The sequence below is a fragment of the Oryx dammah genome, unplaced genomic scaffold (assembly GCF_014754425.2).
Source record: "Oryx dammah isolate SB20612 unplaced genomic scaffold, SCBI_Odam_1.1 HiC_scaffold_23, whole genome shotgun sequence".
Classification (NCBI taxonomy): Eukaryota; Metazoa; Chordata; class Mammalia; order Artiodactyla; family Bovidae; genus Oryx; species Oryx dammah.
In genome coordinates, this window is record NW_024070207.1 from 88,899,120 (window position 1) to 88,914,964 (window position 15,845).

At 38.3% G+C, this 15,845-nt stretch overlaps 1 non-coding gene across 1 annotated transcript; it reads right to left on the reverse strand.

The window, feature by feature from the left end:
• Positions 1-450: 450 nt before the first annotated feature.
• LOC120882750 lies at positions 451-553 on the reverse strand. Its single transcript, XR_005725602.1, has one exon. It is a non-coding gene; the product is annotated as a U6 spliceosomal RNA (small nuclear RNA).
• Positions 554-15,845: the final 15,292 nt, after the last annotated feature.

Below are 15,845 nucleotides of genomic sequence, written 5' to 3' on the forward strand. Positions count from 1 at the left end.
TATATCTGTGATTCTATTTCTTGTTTTGTAAATAAGCTCATTTGTACCATTTTTAAAGATTCCACATATAAGGAATATCACATGGTGTCTTTGTCTGACTTACTTCACTCAGTATGACTATCTCTAACTCCATCCATGTTGCTGCAAATGCCATTATTTTGTTCTTTTTTATGGCTGAGTAATACTCTATTATATATATGTACACATCTTCTTTATCCACTCCTCTGTCAATGGTCATTTAGGTTGCTTCCATGTCCTTGCTATTGTAAATAGTGCATCAGGGAACATTGGGGTGCATGTATCTTTTGAATTCTGATTTTCTCCAGATATATACCCAAGAGTGCATTGCTGAATCATATGGTAACTATTTTTAGTTTTGTAAGGAACCATCATACAACAGTGGTTGCATCATTTACTTTCAGTGGTACCATTTTCTAAGATGGTACATGTGAAAATATGGAATGCTTCCATATTTGCATGTCATCCTTGCTCAGGGGCCATGCTAATCTCTGTATTGTTTCAGTTTTAATATATGTGCTGCCAACATGAGCACTGGACAGCCATTTTAATATATATATTGTCCAAGAAGAAACTGAGACTTCTCTTAGCTAGGTCCCCAGAGTTAGTGTAGGGATCAAAGTCTGACTGCAGGGCCCATGGTCTTTTAATTTTTGGCTTCAGAAAAACCACCTCAGTTTCTTTTTTTCTTTTTTTTTTTTTCTTTTGATCTCACCATGCGGCATGGGGTATTTTAGTTCCCCGACCAGGAATCAAACCTTCCCCCTTTCTGATGGAAGTATGGAGTCTTAACCACTGAACTACCAGGGAGGTCCCTGCCTCAGTTTCAACAATACAAAAGTATCCATTACTTCTCACGTCCTCTATTTGCTGATTGTGTTCCTTACATCTAAAACCCTCTGATCTCTTGGTTTCTGATTAACTTCCTTATGCTGGAAAATATGAATCTCTTCTTCCCACTTGAGTGTGAATTCTGATGCCTTGCTCCCCAGTATCTATGTATTTCTGTGCTCTTATATCTTCCTCACACCTGGTTCTTAGTCATTGCTTTGATCTGCCTCTTGTTCTGTTTGCCTTTTATGTAGTCTTTCCCCCCATTTCTTTCCAAACGCTAAACTTTTTATTTTGTATTGGGGTGGCAATGGCAACCCACTCCAGTACTCTTGTCTGGAAAATCCCATGGAAGGAGGAGCCTGGTAGGCTGCAGTCCATAGGGTCACTAGGAGTCAGACATGACTGAGCGACTTTGCTTTCTCTTTTCACTGTCATGCATTGGAGAAGGAAACAGCAACCCACTCCTGTGTTCTTGCCTGGAGAATCCCAGGGATGGGGGAGCCTGCTGGGCTGCCGTCTATGGGGTCACACAGAGTTGGACACGACTGAAGTGACAGCAGCAGCAGCAGCATAGCCAATTAACAATGTTGTGGTAGTTTCAGGTGAACAGGGAAGGGACTCAGCCATACATATACATGTATCCATTCTCCCCGACACCATCTTCCCATCTAGGCTGGCAGATAACATTGAGCAGAGTTCCATGTACTGTACAATAGGTTTTGTTGGTTATCCATTTTGAATATAGCAGTGTGTACATGACCTTCCCAAACTCCCTAAGTATCCCTTCCCTCTGGCAACCATAAGTTTATTCTCTGCGAGTCTGTTGCTGTTTGTAAGTTTATTTGTACCATTTCTTTTTAGAGTCCACAAAAAAGGGATCTCATATGGTATTTCTCCTTCTCTGTCTGACATACTTCACTCAGTGTGACACTCTCTAGGTTCATCCATTTTGCAGCAAATGGCATTATTTCATTCTTTTTAATGGATGAGTAACATTCCATTGTATACTGTGTCTGTGAACAAATACATTAGTACATGAATATTCAATATTCACATGCTTACATTCAGTTGTGTTTGAAAGTCAGCCAAGGGGATGCTTTGTTGAATTGGATGGAATCAGACATGGAAGAAACACATCAGGTTTAGAAGCTTAGAATAGAAAGCTGACTATCCTACAGTAGCAATGCCAAGTAATGAGTAGAGGAATCTGGAAATAAGACTACATAAAAGGCCTTTTGGATCATGTTTTTCACTCTCCTTATTTATCCTACTTTAGCTATACTAGATTTCTTACTGTTCTTCTAGCATGCCAAATATGCTTCTTCCTCAGGGCCTTTGCCAGAGAAGGCAGTGGCACCCCACTCCAGTACTCTTGCCTGGAAAATCCCATGGACAGAGGAGCCTGATAGGCTGCAGTCCATGGGGTCGCAAAGAGTCAGACACAACTGAGTGACTTCACTTTCACTTTTCACTTTCATACATTGGAAAAGGAAATGGCAACCCACTCCAGTGTTCTTGCCTGGAGAATCCCAGGGACAGTGGAGCCTGATGGGCTGCCGTCTATGGGGTCACACAGAGTCGGACACGACTGAAGCGACTTAGCAGCAGGGCCTTTGCACTTGCAGTTCCCTCTGCCTGGAAATATCCATACTGCTTACTTCCTCCAATTCATTCTGAAATTTGCCTAAAATTTACCTCCATGAAGAGATCTTTTTTCACCAGGCACATAAAATGACAATGCTATTATTCTACTTCTGACCCAGATTTATTTTTCCTCAGATCAACAACTATCATATTACCTGTTTATTTTCCTTTGATAAGACATCCTAATTTTTTTTCCATAATGGCACACTGAGAAAATGATACCATTTGAATGGCATACTGGAGGAAACGGAGGAAGACAATTGTGATTGGTGTTAGTAAGATTGGAGTGGAGAAGAAACTCCAGCCATTATGGAAACCTCAGTGGATGAAACACATATGTTACGATTCTGGCACCTGTTAACACCTGTCCCTCCACCAGAAGTAAGTCCCATAATAGTCCTGAAAGCAGAGCCTGACATGTTGTATGTGCTAAATAGGTAAGTTATATCATGACTGTTTCTTCATATCATTAAAAAGTCATGAATATTTTAAAGAATCTTTGATCTTTTGTCATATTGGAGTATATTTCATTTAATTGATCCTCTATTATTGCACTTGTAGGTGTTTTTTGATACTTGATTTAAAATCTGCCTTCTGGCCTTGTGAATTATTAGTGAATTGCTGAAGACTTAAAAGGAATCATGTTCCTATCACCATACATGCCATCTGAGTAGCACTGTCTTCCTGGGGAAGACATCAGATTTGAGAAGGCACACACCATTTTCACTTTGATACACAGATACACATCAAGCCCTAACGAATCCTGGTATGTATGCTCCTGGAACAATCTGAAACATCTCTGGGCTTGTTTAATGTATCATTCAAAAGGAATGAGAGTTGGTACATGTCAAATTCTCTGTGGTTCTCATGTCCAACATGAACTGCATAGGAATTCCATCAGTAAGTTTTTCCCTTGATAATCACCTCTAAAACAGAAACTTGGAATAGAATCAGGAAGGGATGTGAAGGAGAATGAATGTATGAGGAGTATGCAGGAGATGCTTCTGGTGAAACTTGACTCCCCTCCCTCCCAGTGATAAGGGAAACCATGCAAGCTAGTGTACTTAGTGAATGCCACAGGCATTTTTCTCATTCCTTCTGGGCAGGGTGGAAATTTAGTCTACCTGTGTGCTAGGTCAATTAATCAAAGTGTAGGTACAGGACAAACACACAAACGTATTTCATAAAACTCAATCCATCCCTGGCTGCACAAATGTCCCGTCTATCAGAATGTCAGTGACCTGTGTGGATTTATGTGTTTTTGCACATTTTCTTAAAAAAATTGTACTAACTTGAAAATTCATGGAAACATCAGGAAGATTTTTTTGTGTGTGTCTTGTAAGAAAGAAGAGATGTAGTCAAGGGTTTGAGTGAAGAACTTCTAGACTCAAATCCTAATTGTGCCACTTACAAATGTGTGATCTTGGACAAATTACTTAACCTTTCAGTATCTGGATTTTTCTAAGGATAACACATATTTCACACAATATTAGGAAATGAGATAAAGAAATTTGGGGCTTTACTGGTAATGCAACTTTTAATAGAATGGCGAAATAGATTTTCCTCTGCCTCTTTTTTAAAGTTCTCACTATTTAGAGACACATTTCTTAAAGTGTGTTCCATAGAACAAACATGAACCTGTTCCAAGACATGCTCAAAAAAAGAGGGACCACTACACTCTAACTTCACTTTTAGAGATTCATTATGCTAATTGGCACAGTGAAGGCTTAGGAATTATATGGTACAGAAAATCGATTGATTTTATTTAATTTGGTATTTCTCGGTCTTATCTGACCAGGAGATTGTTTATTTCTGATGATACCTCTTAGCAGCTTTCTGAATGATTCTGTGATGAAACACACTATGAGAATGGATCTTCTAAGGTACCATCAGAACAAATGATCACTGAATTTAGGGGAAATCAGGAGTGTCTGCAATGAAGCTACAATATCTTAACTGGAAAACGGGAGGTCCTAGGTTACTTAGAGACATGTGTGTGTGCATGCGCTAAGTCACTTCAGTCGTGTCTGACTCTTTGAGACCCTCTGGTTATGAGACCATAACCTGCCAGGCTCCTCTGTCCATGGGATTCTCCAGGCAAGAATACTGGAGTGGGTTGCCATTTCTTCCTCCAAGGGATCTTCCCAACAGAGGGATCGAACCCACGTCTCCTGCAGCTCCTGCATTGCAGGTGGAGTCTTTACTGCTGAGCCACTGGGGAAGCCCATTTATAGACATACACATCTTGTAATAAAGTGATAATATGATTTTTAAGTTTGTAATAATCCCAAAGAATAATTAGTTTTTATGTATCTAATTCTTTTCTGCTTACTATCTTAATTTTTATTAGCCTGTTATTTTATTGACTTGTACTTATCTTTTATGTTTTCTCTTCAAGCATCAGCTCCTGGTTTGCTCAGTGTGGGTGTGTAAGGGTGGAGTCTCCCTTCTTCACAAAACCCCTTGGTAGGTGACTCATGAATGACAAGGCTAGAAACACTTTAAGCATTGATTATAATGAGATTGTAGCAAGTTATTGCTTGATGAAGTTGGCTTTATTAATAGATGAGATAATCCAGTTGTTACCAAAAGTCTGACTTGTAGTTTCTTCGAAACTTCTTATAATCCTCTTATTTATTTAGAAAAATTTTTTGAATCTAATCCCATCACCATAAAACTTAGAAAAATTTCTTTATCAGCACTTCATAAGTTACCAAGAAAAATGAAGTGGATTAAATCAAACATTTTTCTCTTTTCTTTATATATACACACATATATATTTTATTGAGGTATAGTTACAACGTTGTGTTAGTTTCAGGTGTAGGGCACAGTAATTCAGTAATATATCTCTATTCTTTTTCAAATTATTTTCCCTTATAGGCTATTGTAAAATATTGAGTATAGTTCCCTGTGCTATACAGTAGGATAATATTGTTTATCTGTTTTATGTACAGTAGTGTGTGTGTGTTAATCCCAAACACCTAATTTATCCCTCTCCCTCCTTTCCATTTGGTAACCATAACCATTTGTTTTCTATGTCTGTGGGTCTATTTCTGTAAAAAAAAAAAAAGTTAAATAAGGAAAATAGGATAACAAGAGTTCAAGTAAGACAAAAAAAAAAAAAGATAGCTTCCACTCACCTACCTACTCCTACCAAAAAAAAAAAAAAACCCAGAAAAGGAAACTTACAAACCCTGATCTTCATTCTCATACAAATAAGAGAAAGGCAGGAAAAATAATAACAAAGACTTGTGAGCACAGAATAAGAAAAGTCAGTTTTAGAAGTGCTAACAAATATTCTGTAACATAAAGGTAATTGTAAAATTATATAGGTAGGTCTGAAAAGAGAAAATTACAGAGAAAAAGAAAATGTTTTTCACCCTGCCCCCAACTAACAGATGGGGAAGATAATCTGTTCATTGCTGACGCCAAAAGAAAAAGACTCCTACTGAATATTTCATTTTCACCCCTAAAATAAGATAGCTGTGTGCAGAAACTAGGATGGGCAACACCTCTCCACAAAAGTAAAATGAAAATAAATTAAAATATTATCACCGTGACATATCAGGACCTGTACAATTCCAATCTGCAATGGGACTTATTCTTGTAAAGATTTTCCTGTTTCTAATAATAGCAAGCTAGGTTATTTCAGAGAAGGCAATGGCACCCCCACTCCAGTACTCTTGCCTGGAAAATCCCATGGACGGAGGAGCCTGGTAGGCTGCAGTCCATGGGGTCGCTAGGAGTTGGACACAACTGAGCGACTTCACTTTCACTTTTCACTTTCATGCATTGGAGAAGGAAATGGCAGCCCACTCCAGTGTTCTTGCCTGGAGAATCCCAGGGACGGGAGAGCCTGGTGAGCTTCTGTCTATGGGGTCGCACGGAGTTGACACAACTGAAGCAACTTAGCAGCAATAGCAGCAGCAGGTTATTTGGGCCAACTTTTTTCAGAAAAACAATGACAAATTATGGATAAATGCAAAAAAATGAAGTTATTTTTATAAAGCATTGAAGAGCTAACAAGATAGGAATTTCCAGTATAAACTCAAAAGGAAAGCAGGAATCCAGAGAGGTAAAGGGAGATGAGTGGCCTCTAAAGGCTTTTGTCAATCAAGAAAAATGAAAACTTTAGTTTTTGCAGCCAGGCTGATATGGTTACCTAAGGTGGGAAGAAGTTAAGAAAAGATGCTCCCCAGTATAAGTAGAATTCCTAAAAGGCTATACTCTTTGGGTCACTGTGAAGTAGAAGTAAATTGGCCTTTGAATATAGTTTTACATTTTATATTTGACATGTTATGGATGGACCCCCCAAAAAAGCAACATAAAAATGAACCCCCCCAGCACTGAATTTAGTTTGAAGTGATACCAAACAGATAGTATCCCTAGATATTTGGTTTAAGCAAATGTGTACTTTCTTTTGTGTATTTTTGCACCTTTTATAACAGAGTTCAAATTATTATAAATATATTTTCAAAGATATTTAGTGCAAACAGTGCCACTCACAAAAGAAAAGCACCGTGCATAAGAACAAGCAGAAAGAACAGACAGCAGAAAGAGATCTACAAAGACTCTGGATGTGGAGTTATTATTTAAGACTTACAAAACAATTATGCTTTCAATGTTTAAATAAATGAAAGATAAACTGAAATATTGCAAACAGAAAACCTTATGAAGTAAAATCAGATCTGGAAAAGGACCAGTTAGAACCTGTAGAAATGAATATATGTATATAAATAAATAGACCCATATAGATATATTCATGGATAGATATATATCTATCTATATGTATGTTTGTGTATATGTATATACACATACAGATATACATTTGTATATACATACACACATTTACATGAATACATTATGGATCAATGCATAGAAATTAAAAGACTATTCATGGATAAAAAGATAATTGGGAATTTGAAGATAAGTCAGAAAAAAATTATCCAGAATACACCACAGAGAGAATAAAGGATGGAAACTACAAAAGAGAGATTCAGCGATATGAGGGTAGAGGGAAAGGGTCTAACAATAATGTATTAGAGTCCCAAAAGAGCAGTAGAGAGAAAATAAAGCTATAAAGGTTATTAATTTTTAGAACTGATAAAATATGTAAACCCAGCATTCTGGAAGTCCCTCAATTTCAAGTGAGAATTGGATAGTGAAGATGTGGTACATGTATACAATGGAATATTACTCAGTCATTAAAAAGAGCAAAATAATGCCATTTGCAGCAATATGGATAGACCTAAAGACTGGCATACTGAGTGAACTAACTCAGACAAAGACAGATACTATTGGATATCACTCATATGTGGAATCTAAAGGAAAGGGTACATTTAAACTTATTTACAAAATAGAAGTAGAGTCATGGATGTAGAAAACAAACTCATGGTTACCAGGGCATAAGAGGGCGGGGAGAGATAAATTGAGAGATTGGGATTAACATATACACACTGCTATATATAAAATAGATAATGAATAAGGACCTACTATAGCATAGAGAACTCCACTCAATACTCTGTCGATCTATATAGGAAAAGAATCTAAAAAACAGCAGATATATGTATATGTATAACTGATTCATTTTGTTGTATACTTGAAACTAACACAACATTGTAAATCAACTATACTCCAATAAAATTTTTTTAAAAAATCAAATAATACCTAAATTAGTGGGAAAATATGCCATGGTCATGGGTCAGAAGACCTATTATTGTTAAGATATCTATTCTCCCCAAATTGATCTATGGACAAGCAAATTTTCCACCAGACTTTTTGTAGATATCTAAAACTTCCTCTAAGATCTGTATTATAAGGCAAAGAAATCAGAATAAGTGAAATAATTTTGAAAAAAGAAAAAAATTGAGAGACTCATACTACCTGATTTCAAAACATACTATAAAGTTACAGTAATCAAGTTAGTGTCGTATTGGTGAAAATACCACACATAGATCAATGTGATAGAGTAGGAGTCCCAGAAATAGACCCAGTCTAAAATGGTCAACTGATGCAAAAGTAATTCAATGTAGAAAGGATAGTCTTACCAACAAATGGTGCTAGAATAATTGAATATCATAGGCATGAAAATGAACCGTATCCTATCCCTTACAATTGATAAAAAAGTTAACTAAAAATGACTCCTAGGTTTAATATAAATATAAAACTATAAAACTTTTAGATGAAATATAGGAAATCTGTGTAACCTTGTATTAGGGAATTAGTTCTTAGATATTAACCAAAAGCATGATTTATACAATAAAAATTTTTAAGTCAGATTTTGTGAAAATTAAAGCTTTGCTCTTTAAAATACTATTAAGAGAATGAAAAGACAAGCTACAAACTAGAGAAAATATTTGTAAATGATATCTGGCAAAGTAATTATGAATACATAGTGAACTCACAAACAAAATTCAACAATAAGAAAGCATATAACCCCTCAAACACTTCAACAGACTCTTCTCAAAGGAACTGTGTGGAAAGAAAATGAACACATATATGATTGTCATCATTAGTTACTGGGGAAATGCAAATGAAAACCACAGGGAGATACTACTATACACCTACTAGAAGGGCAAATATAAAAATACTGACAGTAAAATATTGAAGTAGATACAAAGCAACTGGAACTTTCATACATTGCTGATGGAAATGCAAGGTGAATTTTCTTATAAAGTTAAAGTTGAACTTACTGTCTGACCCAGTAATCCCAATGCAAAGTAATCCCATTACTATTTACTAGAGAAATTAAAACTTCTGTTCCCACACTAAAACTGTACGTGGATGCTTATTGCAGCTTTATTCACAATAGCACCAAACTAGAAATAACCTAAATGTCCTTTAGTTGGTTATTGGTTGAACAAACAGTGTACATCCATAAAATGAAATCCTATTGAGCAATAAAAACAAGTTAAATGTACATACATGTAATGATATGGGTGTATCTCAAATGCATTTTTCTCAGTGAAAGAAGCCAGACTCAGAAGGTTATATATGGTATAATCTCATCTCCATGACATGGAAAAGGCAACGCTATAGGGAGGGAGAACAGGTAAGTGGTTACCAGGCTTTAGGGGAGAATGAAGGTTTGACTATAAAGAGATAAGATGAGCTAATATATTTTGGGGTAAGGGAGCTATTCTGTCTCCTGATTTTGATGGCTATTATACAACTCTGTGCATTTTGTCAAAACTCATAGAACTATAAAAAAATAGTGTGTGTTGTGTATATGCATGTGTGCTAAGTTGCTTCAGTCATGTCCAATTCTTTGTGACCCTTTAGACTGTAGCCTGCCAAGCTTCTCTGTCCATGGATTCTCTAGATAAGAATACTGGAGTGGGTTGCCATTTCCTTCCCCAGGGATCTTCCTGAGCCAGGGATCAAACCCAGGTCTCCTCTGGTTCCTGTATTGCAGGAGGATTGTTTACCCCTGAACCCCTGGAGAAGTCCATATTACTATATATACATAACAAAATTAAGCAAAATGTAACTCCTGTAAATGCCTCATGCACCAGAGAAATAAAGTTTAACATTATCAGATACCAAGGTTAGAGTGGTTGTGTAGTGCATTCTTTGGAAACCTAAATCTCCTTTACAAACAATGGTAAAAAATGTGCTGCATTCTTTGTTAACTTGAACCAGAAATAAATGAATAATTTCAGAATCATTTCTCAGGTAGTTCTAAGTATGTCATAAATCATATTTGTCACGGAAAATTCAGTAGATTCTTCTACAGCATCTCTTGTATTTTATCAGGACAATCTGCAGGACCTTTGATACTAAAACATTTAAAAGATGATGGCTCAGATAAGCTGTCTTAGTCAGTTTTGTATTAATAAAGGTGTTACTTGAAGAAAATGCTATGGTTTGAGCTAATACATATGTAGTTTAAAATAATTACTGTCTGTTGACTTTGGGGCTTCCCTGACGGCTCAAATGGTAAAGAATCTGCCTACAATCAGGAGACCTGGGTTTGATCTTTGGGTTTGATCCCTCAGTTGGGAAGATCACCTGGAGAAGGGAATGGTAACCCACTCCAGTATTCTTGCCTAGAGAATTCCATGAACAGAGGAGACTGGCAGACTACAGTCCATGGATTTGCAAAGAATTGGACATGACTGAGCGACAAACTTTCTGTTGACTTTGCATAGAGATCTGAATTTTCTTTTAAAAAGTATCATGCTATCATTTAGCAGTCCTGCAACAATTTTGGAACTACAATAAAGATTGATATCCTTATGGAAACTAAACAACGTGCACACACATGCATACAAATGCTTACACACACAGACACAATTTTAATAACATTGTCAGACACACATATAAACACACACAGTCACATGCACACACATGTAGATGCTTATAGGCACATACATAATATACACATGTATAAACACACAGGCATGTACATGTGTGCCCACACAGAGTACAAATGCACAAACACATCTCCTCCCACTGTGCACATACTTATTTTTCCTCTCAGAAATGCAGATCATCTCTTAGAATCCAGAGTATAAAAATTGCATTTAAAAGTTACTATGTCTCCCTTAAATAAAGGGAGCTTCTGCCTCAAATCCATTTTGAAATAAGCTGGTTATAAGTGAAAAACAGATGGAGAAAAGATCAGGCATTACTTGGATTCTCAGCTAAATTCTTTAGTAATATCCAAACATAATCCATTTGGGTTTGGGATGTTCACTCTTGGAGCTCAGCCACCATACTGAATCCAACAGCCCTACCTCCCTGCCACCCTCAGCCCTGGCTAAGCTCCCAGCTGGCAGCCAGCACTGACTTGTCATGTGTGAATGAGCCAGCTTGGAAATGGATCCTTCAGCCCTTAGTTGAGCTGCCCTAGCTGATGCCATGTAGGACAGGTACAAATGCCCCATGCCAAAGCCTGCCTAAATTGCACATTTGTGATCAAAATGGTTGGTATTGTTTTCAACCAGTAAGTGTTGGAGTGATTTGCTATGCAGCAATAAAGAACTCGTAAATACAGAATAAAAATACATTGAAATGACTTTATCTTCTCTCTCTCGACATTGTCTTCCCTCATGAGTCTATAAGGAGGAGGTAGGTTTGGAAAAGGGTGCTGTTCTTGTTGTAGTTTGGTTGGGACAATGCACAAAGAAGAATTCCAAGTGAGGAGAGGGACAAGAGTCAAGTCTCAGAGGTAGAATGAAAGTGTTCTCATTGCATTCATGAGGCATTATTTACCATTGGTTTTGGTGACATCAAGTGCTTTAAAAGCAGAGATTTTAATGAGTATAGCCAAAATGGGGAGGATGGGGAGGGTGTTGGGCATGTGTGGGAAGTGAAGCTATTTTATAGATTATTTTAAAATGCATAAACATTTAAATATGACCACAGGCCAATGAAAGCTCCTTCCTGGTCTATTCTACAATTAGGTTAAACTATGAAATTGATGTTATTCAGTCATTTTGACCTACAGAAAGATCAAGGTCATATTCTTCAACCTAATAGATCATTAAATAACATTTATATTTGTTTATCACATCCATCCCTAGGCAGTTCTGCACTCTTTGGAAGTTTGAAGTCTAGAAATTATCAAAGATATTTTGCTGTTATACTTGATGAATGCTGTAATATGCCATCTAGATCTCCCCATCTGCTCTTCCCAGCCTCTGTGAATATTGCTGAGAGCTTTTTACCCCCAGGCAAGTGTACTGGAGTGGCTTGCCATTTCCTTCTCCAGGGGATCTTCCTGACCCAGGGATCGAACCCAGGTCTCATGCATTGCAGGCAGATGCTTTACTCTCTGAGCCACCAGGGAAGCCCAGGAGACTGCCTCAGCACTGCCTTGCCCAAGGTCATGCGTCCTTTCTAGGGAAGCCTACACCTAATGACTGATTCAAGAAGGAGTAGAAAGGTCTGATCTTCTCACTTCTGTACTGTTCAGTCCCTAAGTCATGTCCAACTCTTTATGACCCCATGAACGGCAGCACACCAGGCTTCCCTGTCCTTTACTATCTCCTGGAGTTTGCTCAAACACATGTCCATTGAGTCAGTGATGCTATTAACCAGCTCATTCTCTGCTGCCCCTTCTCCTTTTGCCTTCAATCTTTCCCAGCACGTGAGTCTTTTCGAGTGAGTTAACTCTTTACATCAGGTGGCCAAAGTACTGGAGCTTCAGCTTCTGCATCAGTCCTTCCAGTGAATATTCAAGGTTGATTTCCTTTAGGATTGACTGATTTGATCTCCTTGCAGTTCAAAGGCTTCTCAAGCATTTTTTCCAACACCACAGTTCAAAGTCATCAATTCTTGGGTGCTCAGCCTTCTTTTTGAACAAACTCTCACATCCGTACATGACTACTGGAAAAACTATAGCTTAGGAAATGGCAACCCACTTCAGTATTCTTGCCTGGAGAACCCCCATGGGCAGAGGAGCCTGGCAGGCTACAGTCCATGGGGTCACAAGAGTCGGACATGACTTAGCAACTAAAGAGAAAGAGATACAGACCTTTGTCAGCAAAGTGATGTCTCTGCTTTTTAATATGCTGTCTAGGTTTGTCATAGCTTTCCTTCCGAGGAGCAAGCATCTTTAATTTCATGGCTGCAGTCACTGTCCACAGGGATTTTGGAGCCCAAGAAAATAAAATCTGTCATTGTTTCCACATTTTCCCCTTCTATTTGCCATGAATTGATGGGACCAGATGACATGATCTTCATTTTTTGAATGTTGAGTTTGAAGCCAGTTTTTTCCCTCTCCTCTTTCACCCTCATCAAGAGGCTCTTTAATCCCTCTTCACTTTCTGCCTTTAGAGTGGTGTCATCTGCATATCTGAGTTTGTTGATATTTCTCCCAGTAATCTTGATTCCAGCTTGTGATTCATCCAGCCTAGCATTTTGCATGATGTACTCTACATATAAGTTAAATAAGCAGAGTGACAATATACAGCATTGACATACTTCTTTCCCAATTCTGAACCAGTCTGTTGTTCCATGTCCAATACTAACTGTTGTTTCTTGACAGCATTCAGGTTTCTCAGGAGGCAGGTAAGGTAGTCTGGTATTCCCATCCCTTCAAGAATTTTCCACAGTTTGTTGTGATCCACACAGTCAAAGACTTCAGCATAGTCAATGATGCAAAAGTAAATATTTTTCTGGCATTTTCTTGTTTTCTCTGTGATCAAACGAAGGTTGGCATCTCACTTCAATTCATAATAAGTCCAAATAAGTAACCAAGCTTTAGACCTCAGTGCAGTGTCAACTTAGACCTCCATTGACTCTAAAACACAGCTTCTCTCCCTTCCCAGTTTTGTTTGTTCACAACTCTTCCATAGGCTTTGATATCAGTGCACTCACTCCCTAATAACCTTAGTGCACTGTAAGCTGTATTTCAGAGTCTGTTTCTCAGACTCTATTGAGAATAGAATTAGAAACTGTATCACCTGCCACCCAACTGGCAATGAGAATCTCATCATCGCTGATAGGTGGAACCAAGGAAGTTTTTGGCACAAGACAGTGTCATTGTTAAAATTTTCACTGCTAGTGAAGTAGAATGGTATACTGGTGGAAAGGAATGCACTAGCTGATGCCATGATTCTGGCATTTAAGAAACATGAGGGAAAGAGTAACTATATGGGTAGTGGAATTAAGTGGAAACTGAAGACCAGGCCTGGGACTTAATTTTAAAAGGCCTTCAAAGAAGATAAATTTTCAAAAAAAAAATCCAAGTTCTGTTATGCCAAGGTCATGATCTAAACTGGGAAAGATGTGGACCCTGACACAAAGGCTGGAGACAGATAGGTTAATAGTCGAAACAGTTTAAAAACCCAGGTTACCCGGAACCCTGTGGCCCCTCTTCTCTATAAAAGACTAGCTTTCCCTACTTGTTTGACGATGATGCATAAACTTATACCACATAAGACAACCTGTGTTCTCCACCCAGCTTCCCATCCCAGGATATGCCTCAGCACTGTTCTGGTCACTAAGCCAATAACCAGGGTTAAGCTATATCATGGTTTTGCCAGGGAAATGATGCTCTCATAAGGTTGGAAAGGGACTCAACCTCAAATTATCTGCAGTTTCCAGTCAATATGTACTTCCATGAGTTGGTGGAATATGTGTGTGGGACTGGATTCTAAGGGCACTTGACTAAGCAGGGGTGGGAAGCAGAATATAACGTGGGAAAACATAGAGTTTATTGATTTGGGAGCACTCTTCCAGGAAACAGGATTTAATTCCTTGGCAAGGACTCCAAGGATAGTTACTTTTCCAAACATGGACAAAGCAATGGTTCGCTTTAAGTTAGATAGAGACACCAGAGTTGCCATGGCAGGTATTGGAAGACTATAGGGCAAAAGTGGGAATGCTGAAGTGGACATACTGTGTAAATCCAGAAAATACCCTGAAGGGCTATATTTATTGGGAAGGCTAAGAGGATACACCACTTACCATCTCATTTGCCAGATGTGATGGTGAGAGGAGACCAACATCACAAAAATGCTTTATGGTGGAAGTCCTCTGTTGGCCAGCAGTGATGCTGCTATAAAAGTGGCCTCACTGATAGAAATGGGGATGCTAGAAGCCATGAGGAAGTGCTATAACCATTAGAAGCCAGGTCAATATTATTATGGTGATGAGCAACAAGTTTAGAGCAAGAGCCAGGGGATCATGACTTTCAAAGAGTGATGGAGATGTTTAATAGAACATGGCATAACTAGGAGAAAAACAGAAGGAAGCTAATCAATCCATAAAATCAAATGAGATCAAGGATAGATGATCAGGTAGCTAAGCTCAGTTGCTTCAGTAAAAGTTCCTATTTCTTTCCCAGTTCAGGAGATTTTGGAACCAGAACCTATTAACTGAGAGAGAAGTCACTAGGAGAATGGACCCTGCAACACTACGGTAAGCATACCAGTAATAATTGTCACAGTCCATCATGAGAGGGATTCTTAGCTTTTTACCAAGGTAACTGTACACTGAAGAAGTGGTAATAGCCAAACATTTTAAGAACTTTTGGGTGCTAGACCCAACTTGACATTGAAATCTGAATACCCAAAGCATCATGATGGATTCCTATTGGAGTGGGGGGAAATGAGTGCCAGGCAATAAATGGAGTCATGATTCAGATCTGGATCACAGTGTTTCCACTGTGATTTCCACAGTGTTTCCAGTGGTCATTTCCTTGGCCCTACAGATATAACTGAAATGGACTCTCTATTAACTGAGTGAAAGTGGAGTCACTCAGTCATGTCTGACTCTTAGCGACCCCGTGGACTGCAGCCCACCAGGCTCCTCTGTCCATGGGATTCTCCAGGCAAGAATACTGGAGTGGGTTGCCATTGAGAGAGATCCTTAAATCCTTAGAGATTGGTACAGCCACA